Source organism: Mastomys coucha, unplaced genomic scaffold (genome assembly GCF_008632895.1).
Source record: "Mastomys coucha isolate ucsf_1 unplaced genomic scaffold, UCSF_Mcou_1 pScaffold14, whole genome shotgun sequence".
NCBI lineage: Eukaryota > Metazoa > Chordata > Mammalia > Rodentia > Muridae > Mastomys > Mastomys coucha.
This window is the reverse complement of record NW_022196896.1, coordinates 11,869,098-11,884,094: the sequence shown is the minus strand read 5'-3', so window position 1 is coordinate 11,884,094 and position 14,997 is coordinate 11,869,098. Positions and strand designations below refer to the sequence as shown.

Below are 14,997 nucleotides of genomic sequence, written 5' to 3'. Positions count from 1 at the left end.
TCTGTGGTTTATAAGCTTGTGTCGACAAAGTCCCTGTTTCTTATACCCACTGTCTGACTAGAGCTTGTAAAAGTTAGACTACCAGATATCCCCTAAATAGCTAGGATGCTTGCGCATTGTCGCAATGTCGCTGGACTGCACGCACAGGCGGCTGCACTGAACCATAGAACTTGGAGCCCAAGCTCCGCACATGGCCAGCAGGCAGCCACGGATCCTGGTGTCTGGGAGCACCAACTCCTCCCGGCCCCAGCCACACCCCCAAAGCGCGGCTCAGGACCGTGGACTCTGAACCAGGCTGTCTTTGCCCTCAGGATGTCTAACCAGCTCGCCTCTGGCTCTGCTCAGTCCAGCCTGTCAAGGCTCCGATCTGACCAGGTCACCCAGAAGCTGCAGGCAGACAGAGCGCGAGGTACACAGGCAGCTGTACCCAGAGAGTCACTGACTGCACAACCCTGGCCCGCTTGGCTGGCACCAGTCTGCTAAGGCAGACCGGCTTGACTGGCCGATCTGTTGTCAGAATCCCATGCACTCTCCCGGGTCCGCCTGCCCTGTGCACCCTGTAATACAGACACAAGACAAGACTTTCTCATTCATACCATGATACGAGACTCACATGTAACATGAAAACACAAACATATACCTCTTGCAGCTCTGTGCACCGAGCTGTTCAAAACAGGGGAAAGACTGCCTACAAGCCTGGAGTTACCGCAGCCGGGCTGGGTGGTCGGCTTTGTTACCCTCGGAAACAAAGCCGAGCACACAGCCTAACAGGCTGACCCCTGAATCCCAGCCCAACCGGCTGAACCCTGGCATGCCAATTCCCTTGACGGAAACACCCCCCTCAATATCATGTTGAACTCTGGCATAAATCCTTGCCAACAAATCCAGCAAAAATTGAGAGCTCTTAGTGCTATAACTTTGCCTCCTAATGCAAAACTATAAGTGCTTCTCTAAAATTCCTAGTAGGAAAATTAACCCATCTTGCCCTCAATCCAGGGACAAAAGGTTTCACTCTTACCCCTAAGTCTCAAACAGCCTGCCCCAATTGTGGGGAGCTGTCTAAAATTCTCTGCATCCATGTTTATATTACCGCCCATAAATCCTGCGTCTGGCACTGTGGTTCCTCAAAACTTCTCTCTCTTGTCCAAGCCTCACTTTGGGCGCCATATGTAGTGGCATCCAGCCTGCTGGCGGACCCTCACTAATGTTGGGTCCTCTCAGATGGAGAATAATTTAATACCTGAAAACACAAGCGGGTAAGAGAGAAAGCAAGGCCACGGACACCAGATAGCTGTGATGAGATGTGATGATGAGAGACCTTTACTGTAATTCACTCAGTATTTATAGTTAAGCTTAGGAACCAGACCCAGAGGAAATCCAAACCCAAATTGCAACCGGCCCTACATGGTGTAATCAACAAACACCAGACCTGAGGGGGATTTTGAAAGGAAGGTCTGACAAGCTTTTAACTGTAAACAGTGGGACCTGTCAGTCTGTATACAAAGCAGCACTTCAAAGCAGAAGCAGGCTGAGTTTCATTTCTTTAGACCTTCTGAGCTGCATAGTCCGTTTAATCTCAGGAGCCAGAGTTTTCACAACCCAGTGTCAATCCCGGACCTCTGTTGAATCCGGAACCACCACAGAGCAGGGGGGCAGGATGCCACATTTATCCATTACCTGGGGCAGCAAACTGTGGGTATCAAAATAGCATTCAGGAACAGCATGGATTATAGAGGTCCTTTGAGAAAGTCTAATATAGAAAATGAACTGTATTTCACCTCAGACATCCTGGTGTTGTTCAGAAACAAAGAGATTGTCCAGTTGGGCAGAATTTTGTGGGTGAGGTAGGACGATGACTGAGTCTTTGCAAGTTCTAGTCTACTGCATATCTTTCTGTAGGGCCTAGTCAGCAAGAACAATATATGTTTATGTACATATATATTTAATATATATTTATTTATACATATTTATACATATTTCCTTATTTTGCTCAAACAATTTTACTTGCAAATATTCATTGCAATGAGTTGTTGGCCTGGTACAAGGTTTCAGACTTCTCAAGTACCATAAATACAGCATTATTGTTGAGGCTCACTCTGGTACCCTCTAATTGCTGCCTGAGGCTCATCAGACTTGACCATTGTGCCTGTAGGTTGTTGGCAGAGCTGTTGCCCTGCAGTCTCTGTCTCTTAGCAGGGAGAGCAGGATGCAATACAACCTCAGTGGCACTATTCAGCAATGCTCTGTTTCTACAGAAGCTCATCGTACCAAAGAGTATAGATTTTGTCATTTTATTGCCTGTGTTCCACCATCTTTCTTTCCTATTTCTTGAGTCTGCTTTTTAAAAAGCATCTTCACATACAACTTAACTTTTTTTCTCAGTTGAGTTAGAATTATTGGACCCTGCATGTTCATCTTTTTTTTTTTTTTTAACTGTGTCACCCCTTGGAGCCTCCATGGCTCTCTTAGACTCCTCAGAGCTCCATGGTGGGAACTGCTAGAAGTTACCATCTTTGTTTTTTCCTCAATCTTCTTTTTTTCCCTTAATTCTTTATTCAGCAGAAAATTATTTTCCTTCAGTCCCTCAAGACTCTGCTTTTCACCTTTGGATTTCTTCATCAGTTTTTTAAACATTAAAATTAATGAGTCGTAATGATAGGATAATATTTGTTAACAGTTGTGTATGAATTGTATGAATATTATTCTACTCATGTAGCTACATAAAAGTTGCAAATCTGTAGGGTGAATACATCTTCAAGTTTTTTTTTTCCTTTATAAAGTAGGAGCTATTCCTGAGAACAATAGGGAGGATTTAAATTGTAATGACACTTTACATTTAATTAAATTCCAGATTAAATTAACCTACCTCATTTGTAGTGCTGTTTGAAATCTCAACACTGTTTTGCTGCTTTGTTATGGTAGGAGCTATTATGAGATTTGAGATACATAAGTCTGGTATGAAATTTCTGATATAATAAAGGTTTGTAGGTTCCTGAAGGTTTTATATTTTTTCCTCCAATTTAATTGGACCAATGTGGTTTTGGTTGTTGCACTTGGAGTTGATATTGCTGCTCTGCTGCTGGTGGTACTAGTGGTGGATTTTGTTTGTGTGTTTTGTTTTGTTCTTTGAGCAAGTAGTTATGCTGTTTCTTTGGAGAAAGAAGGGGGATTCTATCAGTTTATTTTAAAAAGAGAGAGAGGTAGTCTGGCAGTGGTGTCACATGCCTTTAATCCTAGCATTTGGGAGGCAGAGGCAGGCAGATATCTGAGCTCAAGGCCAGCCTGGTTTACAGAGTGAGTTCCAGGAGAGCCAGGGCTACACAGAGAAACCCTGTCTCAAAAAACAAAACAAAACAAAAAACCCGTAAAAAAACAACAAAAAAGAAAGAGAGGCAAAGAGAGAGAAAGAGAAAAAGAGAGAGAGAGAGAGAGGAGAGAGAGAGAGAGAGAGAGAGAGAGAGAGAGAGTTATTTATTTTTATATGGAACTATAGCAAAAGCCTTCTTCACGGGGCTCACAAAAGGAGAGAGAGTTGCATGTCCTGAGAGATGGCTTTGCAAACAAGATACATTCTTAGTTTGATTGGGTAGAATTCTACATCTTGAAGCAGCCATGTCTTCAAGTATCAGGGAGTATGGTACTCAAAGGGCAGAATCTGTATCTCGATCTCTATTTATTTTGCATTCATTTATGAGTAGACCACAAAGGCTCCATAATGGAGTAGGTTCTATTGGCCAACAACTTTATTTCCTGTACTTTTCCAATCTCATTCAGTAAAGTAATTTTTCAAACCCATTGGTATGTCTCTTTCATCTATATTTATTTTCTTAATCCTAAGAAAGCAAAAACGTGAGCAAATGGGTAAAAAAGCCTTAACACACTCTCATCAATGAGTCACCCAATCTTGATCTAACAGTTTAAAAAATTAGGATTTTTATGTGCTTTGATTCTTATTTAAACATTCTTTTTCATAAGTAACTTCCTGAGATCTTTGAATAGGGGTTAAAAAGTAGAATGGAGAAGCAAATGGTGATTCATAAGAAAGACTCAGAAATGATGGAGTTTAGTGCCATAATGCTTCCTATCTAAGTCAGAGTTGCTAATGCAGTGATGAAGCTACATGATCTATTGCAACTTGGGGAGGGAAGTCTTTATCTTCAACTGCCAGATACAGAGGGAAGTAGGGCAGGAACTCAAGTGGGGTAAGAGGCAAGAACTGTTTTAGAATCCAGGGATGAGGACTGCTTACAGCCTTGTTCCTTATGTCAACCTGAATTCTTATTGAACTTAGGAAACCAGCCTGGTAATGAGACCACTTGCTCTCTCCTATATCAATCACCAATTTAAGAAAATGCCTACAAGCTTGCTTACAACCAAATCTTATGGAGGTATCTTCTCAATAAGTGTTCCCTCACCTCAGATAACCCTAGCTTATATCAAGGTGACATAAAACTATCTAGCACACCACCATTTCCCACGAAACCATTATAATTTATAATATCTTCCATTAGCACCTGGTGATGGGAAAGGTCAGTTTGAAACCAAGACAAGTTGAATGGTAAGAAGGATTATAGCATAAGCCAGCCACTAGTGTGTGCTTTCACTGGGGCAGAAGACTGGTGAGAAAAATGAGCTATAAAATCATTATGAGAAATATAATAAAAAGTTATGACTAAGCTGTTTTAAGACTAAATTCCTAGCAAGTAATGATACAAATTACATTTTAGTTAAAGAGGGAAGTAATAGCATATTCTTAAATGTTCTAAAATGTAATTAGTTTTTATAATAACCAGGGTAGTAAAGCATATTAACTTTATGCTCATTGGGAGTATTCAATATGTAAAGGTGCTTGTTGGTAAGCTTAAGAACCTAAGCCTCATCCCTGGAACCCACATGGTGGAAGAAGAGAAAAGAACACTGCAAGTTGTCTTCTGACATCCACACAGACACTATGATACTTGTATATAATATGTGTATGTGCATAGATTCATATGCATACATGTAAACCCACACATATACTCAAACATAAATATATATGGAAAGAAAATAAAAACACTGATTTCTATTTCCTTACAGATGAATAACTAAAATGTCATAGATTAATAAAGATTTATTACAGTCTCAACTTCCCTTGTTTGTCTAATTTTGAACCTTAAACAAGAAATCCCCTCTTGTCACCTAGCTGCCCCTAGTTGTAGATTTGCAACTCTACTCTTGGCAATTACCCAGAGCTATGGATCTCTTTGTGATAGAATGGCCTATTTCTTTTGTTGTTGTTGTTGTGGTGGTGGTGGTTTTGGCATGATCTTATATACCTACACTGTCCTTGAACTTATATTACAGCTCAGGTTGATTTTGTACTTCTGGTCTACCTTTCTCTAATTCCCAAGTGCTAGAATTAAAGTCATGTACCAGAACACCTGGCTCACATACTGGTCTTTATTATGAGTTATGAAAAACTCAATTTTCCCCTGAGAAAGTACTCATCTTGATTTTTCTACTGAAAAACAAAGAGCATATCCTATCTTCATAAATAAACAGAATATTTGTACCTAAATTTGTACCTAAAACCAGGTATAAATATAAGACTTGAGAGTTAATCTTTCATAAACAGATTCCATTTTCTTTGGAACAGTGTCTTTCTATAAAACACAGACTAGCCTCAAAATCATGATTATTCTGAATCTTAGTGATAGGACTATAGGTATGTATATACCATGAATGCTAACAACAAAATATTCTAAAAGAGCATGTAGACTGAAAAAGCAAACACATTTCAAATCTGGTTCCTGATAAATACAATATAAAATCAAGCACCCAGCATTTCAGAATTGATTTTTATCTTTATCAGAATAAAAAATAAAACAAACACATAAAAAAAATCAACAAATTCAAAACCAGGTTTTCTGGTTTGTGCTAATATCTCTTGACTGTGTGCTTGTATCTTATAATTTGGACAAGGTTCATATCAGAACATCTGCCCTTCAGAAGAACATATACTCAACAGGTTTCAGGGAATATATTTTATACTTTTATTTGAGTACTACAATAATCCTGCCTGTAAAAAAATAAAAGTACAAAATATACACATGACATACTGAGTCACATCTGTGGGAATATTGTACATCAACACAGAAACTGTTAAAGTTGAATTAATACCAAAAGCAACACAAATTAATAACTACTCTCATCCCAGTATTATAAGCATATAATTAATTTCTCAAAAGTACATCTAAGGCTTTAGGCTATGAGATACCATGTCCTCTAGGGACATAACAGAGACAGAAGGCAGAGTGTCCTCACTAGAGGAATATGCTTAGCCACCACCTTCACTACGGAATTCTCAAGAACACTTTCAAAATAGTCCAAAGCATAGGCCGTTCTAACGTCTCAGGGCTTTTAATTATTATCTTAACTTTTAAAATTTGCTTATATAGTAATAGGATTCTATCATGGATTTTCACAGACACTTCACTTTGGTTGATAACTACCTCCACACCTAACTGCTTCTCTACCTGGTCTACAGCCTCACCTTCCTCAGCCCCCTTTATTGCTATACAGCTTAATTCTCAATAGTTTCCTCTTTTCTTTTTCTGTCAAATGATCCCCTTTTTAAGTAGCCAAGCCTCTTGATCTTGACATCCAGAGGGAAGAAAAGTTCCTAAGAGTTCCTTTCATCTGTAAAGTGCCCATTGGTTTTTGCATTAATTTAAATCTCCTTTTAAGGATATGTTCTCTGTTCAAGCCAACTTTTAATTTGCTACTTTTTACAGTGACCTAAAATTTTACAAGATGGTGCTCATACCACCTGCTCAGTTCTTTCCTTTCCTTTCCTTTCCTTTCCTTTCCTTTCCTTTCCTTTCCTTTCCTTTCCTTTCCTTTCCTTTCCTTTTCTTCCTTCTTTCTTTTCTCTCTCTCTCTCTCTCTCTCTCTCTCTTTCTTTCTTTCTTTCTTTCTTTCTTTCTTTCTTTCTTTCTTTCCAAAAGATTGAATATTGATGAGCATTCACTTTCTCAGTTCAGATCACAGCTTTCAGTTTTACATATCAATATCTTTAGCAGATGAGGTCTTTTTTTTTAAAATTGGATGTTATTTGTTTATATTTCAAATGTTATCCCCTTTCCCGATTTCCCCTTTACAACTCCCCCTATCCCATCCCTGCTCCTATGAGGGTGCTCCCCTACCCACCCACTCTTGCCTCACTGCCTCTACACTGGGGCATCAAGCCTTCACAGGACCCAAAGCCTCCCCTTCCACTGATGCCAGATAAGGCCACTTCAGCTCCTTCAGTTGTTCCCCTAGTTCCTCCATTGGGGTCCATGTGCTTAGTCCAATGATTGCCTGCAAGCATTCACATCTGTATTGCTCAGGAACTGGCAGAGCCCCTCAGTATACAGCTGTATCAGGTTCCTGTCAGCAAACACTTCTTGGCATCAGCAATTGAGTCTGGGTTTGATGTCTGCATGTGAGATGGAGCCCCAGGTAGCGTAGTATCTGGATGGCCTTTCCTTCAGTCTCTGCTCCATTCTTTGTCCCTGTATTTTTTTAGGCAGGAGCAATTCTGGGTTAAAATTTTGGAGATGAGTGGGTGGACTCATCCCTCAAACAGGGGCCATGCCTTTGGATATGGTCGCTACAATTTCTCCCTCCCCTTTGTGGGATATTTCAGCTAATGTCATCCCTATAGGGTCCTGAGAGGCTCTTGTTTCTTGGCATCTGGGACTTTCTGGTTACTACCCAGACTTCTCCATCACTCATTGCTACACACCTCTGTTAAATATCCTGACCTTTCTGTTATATCTCCTCTATCACCTTCCATACCTCATTCTGTCCCATTTTTTTCTCCCTCCCTCCTATCTTCCTCCTAAGTCCCTCCTACACTATACTTCCCTTGATTATATTGTTCCCCCTTCTAAGTAGGACTGAAGCATTTACTTTTAGTCTTCCTTTCTGCTTGAGCTTTAGGTGATTGTGAGTTGGATCATGGGTCTTCCATACTCTTTGCCTAATATTCACTTATCAGTGAGTACAGAGCACGTGTGTTCTTTTGTTAATGAGTTATCTCGCTCAGGATGGTATTTTCAAGTTCCATCCATTTGCCTGCAAATTCTGTTTTTTTTTTTTTTTTTTTTTTTTTTTTTTAATAGCTGAGTAGTACTCAATTGTATAAATGTACCACATTTTCTTTATCCATTCCTCTGTTGAGGGACATTTGGGGTGTTTTCAGCTTCTGGTTATTATAAATAAAGCTGCTATGAACATAGTGGAGCAGGTGTTCTTATTATATGTTGGAGCATCTTCTGGATATATACCCAGGAGTGGTATAGCTGGATTCTCATGTAGTACTGTGTTGAATTTTCTGAGGAATTGCCAGACTGATTTTCAGAGTGGTTGTACCAGCTTGCAATCACACCAGCAATGGAGGAGTTTTCCTCTTTCTCTGCATCCTCCTCAGCATCTGCTGTCACCTGAGTTTTTTATTTTAGCCATTCTGCCTGGTGTGAGATGGAATCTCAGGGTTGTTTTAATTTGAATTTCTCTGATGACTAAGGGTGTTGAACATTTCTTTAGGTGCTTCTTAACCATTTGGTATTCCTCAGTTGAGAATTCCTTGTTTAGCTCTGTATCCCATTTTTTAATAGAGTTATTTGCTTAGAGTCTAATTTCTTAAATTCTTTGTATATATTGGATATTAGCCCTCTACTGATTGTAGGATTGGTAAAGATCTTTTCCCAATCTATTGGTTGCCATTTTGTCCTATTGACAGTGTCCTTTCCTTTACAGAAGTTTTGCAATTTTATGAGGTCAATTCTTGCTCTTAAAGCATAAACCATTGGTTTTCTGTTCCAGAAAATTTCCCTGTACCCATGTGTTTGAAGCTTTTCCTCACTCTTTCTTTTTATTCAATTCAGTGTATCTGGTTTTATGTGGAGGTCCTTGATCTGCTTTTACAGGAGCCTTGTACAAAGATATAAGAATGGTTCAATTTGCATTCTTCTACATTCTGACTGCCAGTTGCACCAGCACCATTTGTTGAAAATGCTGTTCTTTTTTCCACTGGATTGCTTTAGCATCATTGTCAAAGATCAAGTGACCATAGTGAAAATCAAAGCACAACATACTCAAACTTATGGAACACAAGGAAAGCATTGCTAAGAGGAAAATTCATAGCTCTGAGAGCCTCCTAAAAGAAACTGGAGAGAGCATACCCTAGCAGCTTTAAAGCATACCTGAAAACTCTAAAACAAAAAGAAGCAAATACAATCAAGAAGAGTAGATGGCAGGAAGTAGTCAATCTCAGATCTTAAATCAACCAAGTAGAAACAAAAAGAACTATATAAAGAATCAATAAAACTAGACGCTGGTTCTTCGAAAAAATCAACAAGCTAGATAACCCTTAGCCAGGCTAACTAGAGGGCACAGAGACAGTATCCAAATGAACAAAATCAGAAGTGAAAAGGGAGACATAACAGAAACTGAGAAAATAAAAAAAAAAAATCATCAGATCCTACTACAAACCCTTATATTCAACAAAACTGGAAAATCCAGATGAAATGAACAGTTTTCTAGACAGATTCCACATACCAAAGTTAAATCTGGATCAGATAAACCATTGTAACAGTCCCATAACCATTAAAGAAATAGAAGCAGCCATTAAAAATCTCCCAACCAATAAAAGACCAGGACCAGAATTCTATCAGATCTTCAAAGAAGACCTAATACCAATAGTCTTCAAACTATTCCATAAAATAGAAACAGAAGGAATACTACCCAATTCATTTTATGAAGCCACAATTACTTTTATACCTAAATCACACAAAGAACTAACAAAGGGAGAGAACTTCAGACCAATTTTTCTTATGAATATCAATGTAAAAATACTCAATAAAATTCTCTCAAACTGAATCCAAGAACACATCAAAACAATCATCCATCATGATCAAATAGGCTTCATCCCAGGGATGTAGGGATGATTTAATATATAGAAATCCATTAACATAATCCATTACATAAACAAACGCAAAGAAAAAATCACATGATCATCTCCTTCGATGCAGAAAAAGCATTTGACAAAATGGAACCACACACCTATGGTTTACTTGATCTTTGACAAAGCAGATGAGGTCTTTAACCAGCATTATCCTAAGTCCTTATTTACAAACAAGTTAAAGCTCAAATCTGTTCAATTACTCCCTAAGATGTACAACTGAATAATATGATAAGGCATTTTGATATTATTAAGTTTTATAATATTTTTTCTTTTATTTTTAAGATTATAATTCCATCATTTCTTCTTTTCCTCACTGAGAACTCTCCTATCTACTCCATATTTCTCTCTTTCAAATTAATTGTCCATCAATGTGCTAATATATGTATATGTATATATGTATTTGGGTATATATATGTGTATATATATATATATGCATGTATATGTGTATATATGTGCATGTGTATATGTGTACATACATATATACACTTATACATGAATATATGTAAACATAATTTATATATACATACATTAAATACATACACATATTTCTAAATATACTCAGTCTGTATAATGGTACTTGTATATATATTTTTGGGGCAAACCATTTGGCTTTAGATAATCAGTTGTGTCTGTTCCTGAGGAAGACTATTTCTTTCACTTGGAACATTCCTTAATTTGCCTGCACTTCTTTGTGTAAAATTGAGGTCCCATGGTTTTTAATCTATACAATTTGCCATGTCATCCTTGCTTAGCAATCGGAGTTCAATAATATTTTGAAGACATCCATTACAAAATTGAAGTTTAGTATATATTATTGGTTCTGATTACTTTTGAAGACATTCATTGCATGTTGTCATTTATTTGCATGTGGGCATGTGGAAGTACATGTGCGTGAGGTATGGAAGAAGTTGGTTCTTTTCTACCACTGTATCCCAGAGATCACACTCATGCTGTCAGACTTGACATCTGGGACTTTATATACTGAAACCTCTCACATGCTTAAATTATTTGTAAAAGAGCATTTTAAGATAAAAAGAGAGTTTATGGACACATCTTTAAGGTTATTGATACAGAATGTTGAAGGTCTGGTTTAAAAACAGAGGAAAATGTTTCATGATTTGGAATGTTTAAATTTCATTGTTTTGAAAATTAATAATTAACTATATATAATATATATGAATATATGTACATATATGTACACATAACTATTTGTGTCTATATGTACATATAATTATATATATGCAAGCACATTGACATGTAAGTTCAACATGTTCAGTTTTAAAGGATTATTTGAATTTCTATGTGATGTATATATTTCAGCTCCTTGACTTTTAATGATAAGTTTGCATAGCAATAACATGTTATATGATATCTTTGGGCTCAAGGCAATGTTCTGGGAGAATAGCACCTATAAATGAGGGAGATTAATGTTTCATGTAATCGCCAACTTTATTCAGAAAAAATTTAACTTTAAAATAAGGTATTAAAATTATTCTTGAAATACTTAAATTTATCCACACCATTATTCAGCTTATACATTAAAGAAAGATGAGAAGAAAATACATCAAATGTAGATAATTTAGCCAGAAAGATGGTGCTTACTGCCATCTCAGAGTGATTCCTAGGACCCACAGAGTGAAAGAACGAGCTCTTCTGTTCAGTCACATTTACACAGTTTATAGGACAAGTGTCGATGCACACAGATACACCCACATACACAAATTATATATATGTATATGTAAATATATATATGTATATATACACATATAAACATATATACACACATATATAAATAAAACAATGAGGCAAAATGAAAAAATAATGATCGAAGCAATGTTGGAATCTACGAATTCATACAATGTGGGAGCACATGCCAATGGAGCAGATTAGGAGTGTCTCAGATCATCCTTGGGGAAAGACTCAAAAGTACCAAAAATTGAGTTCATGGTGGTTGCTTTGGAAAATATTTTTTGAAGGTAATGAAACAATACATGCCAATATATATAAAAAATTTAGTATAGAGGATTTCTATGGTCAGTGAAAACTGACTTAATTTTGACTTTTTTATAAGAATAATTTCTAGAAATTTATGGCTTCTCATTTCTCATTCCTTTCATCTTCTCTTGGAATGGTTTGATCTGTACATTTGACCAGAAGTTTAACATATTGCCAGTTCAGTATTTCTCAGTTCTTGATCATACACCAGCCACAGAACACATCACTCTTGCTTTCTCAGATATGTGTTAGAAGCTGCTCTTCCCTGCCACTTGGGTTCATCGGGTCCTCATGCAAATATGCTGACCTCATCTGGGATTTCACTACACAAAACCCAAATTTTGTTTCTTTTCTTCAGTTTAATGTTCAAAATGATCCTTGCTGACAGTAAAGGAGATAACTTGTTTCTACCTGTTTCTATATTTTTCATCTAATACCTCAATCTCTTAAAAACATGTAAGACTAAAGCAGAAATTGGAATGTGATATATTATTTTCAAATATCTGGTGAGTTATCAGGAAGTGAATTCACACAGAAAAAAGAAGAGGCAGAAGATGAGCCTTAGAGCAGTTGGAACACATGGCTTCTACAGTTGTAAACAGTGCTCAAAGTTCAACTTCTGAACATAACCACTTGTCTGAATTGTGCAGTGTGGCTAGATTTAGCTAGAAGCCTTAAGCACTTGTAGAATTTTTAACATGATAAAATAAGTTAAAAAAGTATGATGAAATAAGTTAAAATAAGGATGCCTTCTCCTGCTATAAATCAAATGATCCTACACTTCAGAGGAAGCTGATCTTTCTCTTTCCTGTGACTAGCAGATGTATGTCTAATTTCTTCAATTAAAAGCAACATCAGCCAATCTTTTGTAATATAAAAAGGCAATATTTAGCTCATTTATTTTTGTTTTGGTTTATTAATCCATTCATAACTTGGATAAGAAGGGGCCCTAAAATCCATTGATCACTTTCAATTAAAACTCTAGTGTATAAGGTGACACTTTGAAACATGGAAAAGGAATGGAATTGAAAGTACATTTAAAGATACTGCATGGTCTGGATAGGGTTCTTAGACTTTGTCAATATTTTCTTTTTTATTCTGAAAATAATTTGAAATTTAATTTTGATTTTTAATTGTAAATATTTGAGCATTTACTTAGTTCTTTATGGTAATCCTATGAGAAAAATAATAATCCTATGGACTTTTAATCTTATAATGTCTTCATACATATTTATATAAGAGTAAGAAATTAAAAAATGAAAGAAGGTGATATCTATTTTTTGCTTTGTACTCCATTTATATTTTTTATGTTTTATGAGTTATTTTCTTTATTTATATGTCATATGATATTTCTTTTCCTAGTTTCCCCTCTGAAAAAAATAAAATAAAAATAAACAACAACAACAACAACAACCAAAACCTGTTCCCTCCCACTCCCCCTGCTTACCAATCCATCCTTTCCTGCTTCCTGGCCCTGGCATTCCCCTCTGCTGAGAAAGAGAACCTTCACAGGACCAAGGGCCTCCCCTCCCATTGATGACTGACTTGGCCATCCTCTGCTATGTATGCTGCAGGAGCCATGAGTCCCACCATGTGTACTCTTTGGTTGGTGGTTTAGTCCCTGGGAGCTCTGAGGGTACTAGGTAGTTCAGCTGCAAACCCTTCAGTTCCTTGGGTGAAGGTGATGTCTTAATAAAGGTAATGCATGCAGACACTACCATATATTGCAATTTTGTCCCTAATTAGTGTTATGTACCTCTATCAGAAATACAATATATCATCGAAGTATAAGTTGCCCTTTAGTAGGAAGTGCAAATTTGTTACTCTAAATAATATCCCTAATTTGTTTTTTCTCAGTACTCCTCAGCTTCTGCCTTCTACTCTGTCTTTATGTTCAAGGGTCACTTGCAAGATTTCAAGTTGATTTTATAATTTTTAGCTGTAAAATACTTGAATAATTAATGATGAGCATGGCAAGATGTCCTCAAGGGAGTAATAGTGATACATAAATCTTGGTGGGAGCCATCAGCTGTCTATTGGACATAAGCCTGATCAACAGGAAGGACTTCATGTCTAGTACTGTAAATTGAGTCAATTAACCAAGAATGGTGATCTTATTAACCTTAGAGAGAAATCTCTTACTGTTACCATCAGAAAACACTAAAATTTCTAACCTCATTGCAATTCTAGTCCTCTAATCCTCACCCATCCTCAAAGAAGCTCATTTTTAGAACAGGTGAATGCATTACAGAAATACAAACTATCAGAATGTCTGTGGAATGCTATCACCAATTGATAGTATATTGAAGCTTCTACACTTAAGGTTTAGGGAACATCATGGAGGATGAGTCAGAAAGATTGTAAGAGCCAGAAGACCAGGAAGTTTGGTGTAAGTTTGTGCTTTCTAGTTATAACAGGGAATCTCACATGACTGCTTAAACAAGACTTCAATAATTCCAATAACAACTAACATATGGATAGATGAAAAAGTTTACATGGCCTCACTCTTTAGTAGAGAATAACAGGCAGTTAACAAATAATAAAAGCATGGAATTAGTCTTGCCCAGGGATGACCCCAATCCTACTGGTCATCCAATACCAAATACTTATCTCTAGAAATATAAATATGTAGGCAACACTGAACAAACTTAGCCATTGTTACTACATATTTATATGTTTGTATGTATTAATGTGTTTGCTTCAGTAGACCATATACTAAAATTTTAATCATACAGAGAAGATTAGCATGGCCCTTGTGAAAGGATGAGACATAAAATATATGGGGGGCTAGGGTTAGGTTATATATATATATATATATATATATATATATATATATATATATATATATATATATATGTATATATAAGGTTATATATATATATACATATATGTGTGTGTATATATATGTATATATATACACATATATAAAATGCCTTATATATAAAATGCCATATATATGTGTATATGTATATAAAATGCCTTCTTAAACCATGGTTCTCTTCTGCTCAAAT

The 14,997-nt window shown here is 36.7% G+C and overlaps 1 non-coding gene across 1 annotated transcript; it reads left to right on the top strand.

Moving 5' to 3' along the window:
* The first annotated feature begins 14,679 nt into the window (after window positions 1–14,679).
* On the top strand, window positions 14,680–14,785 carry LOC116089544. Its single transcript, XR_004118347.1, has one exon. It is a non-coding gene; the product is annotated as a U6 spliceosomal RNA (small nuclear RNA).
* The last annotated feature ends 212 nt before the right edge of the window (window positions 14,786–14,997 follow it).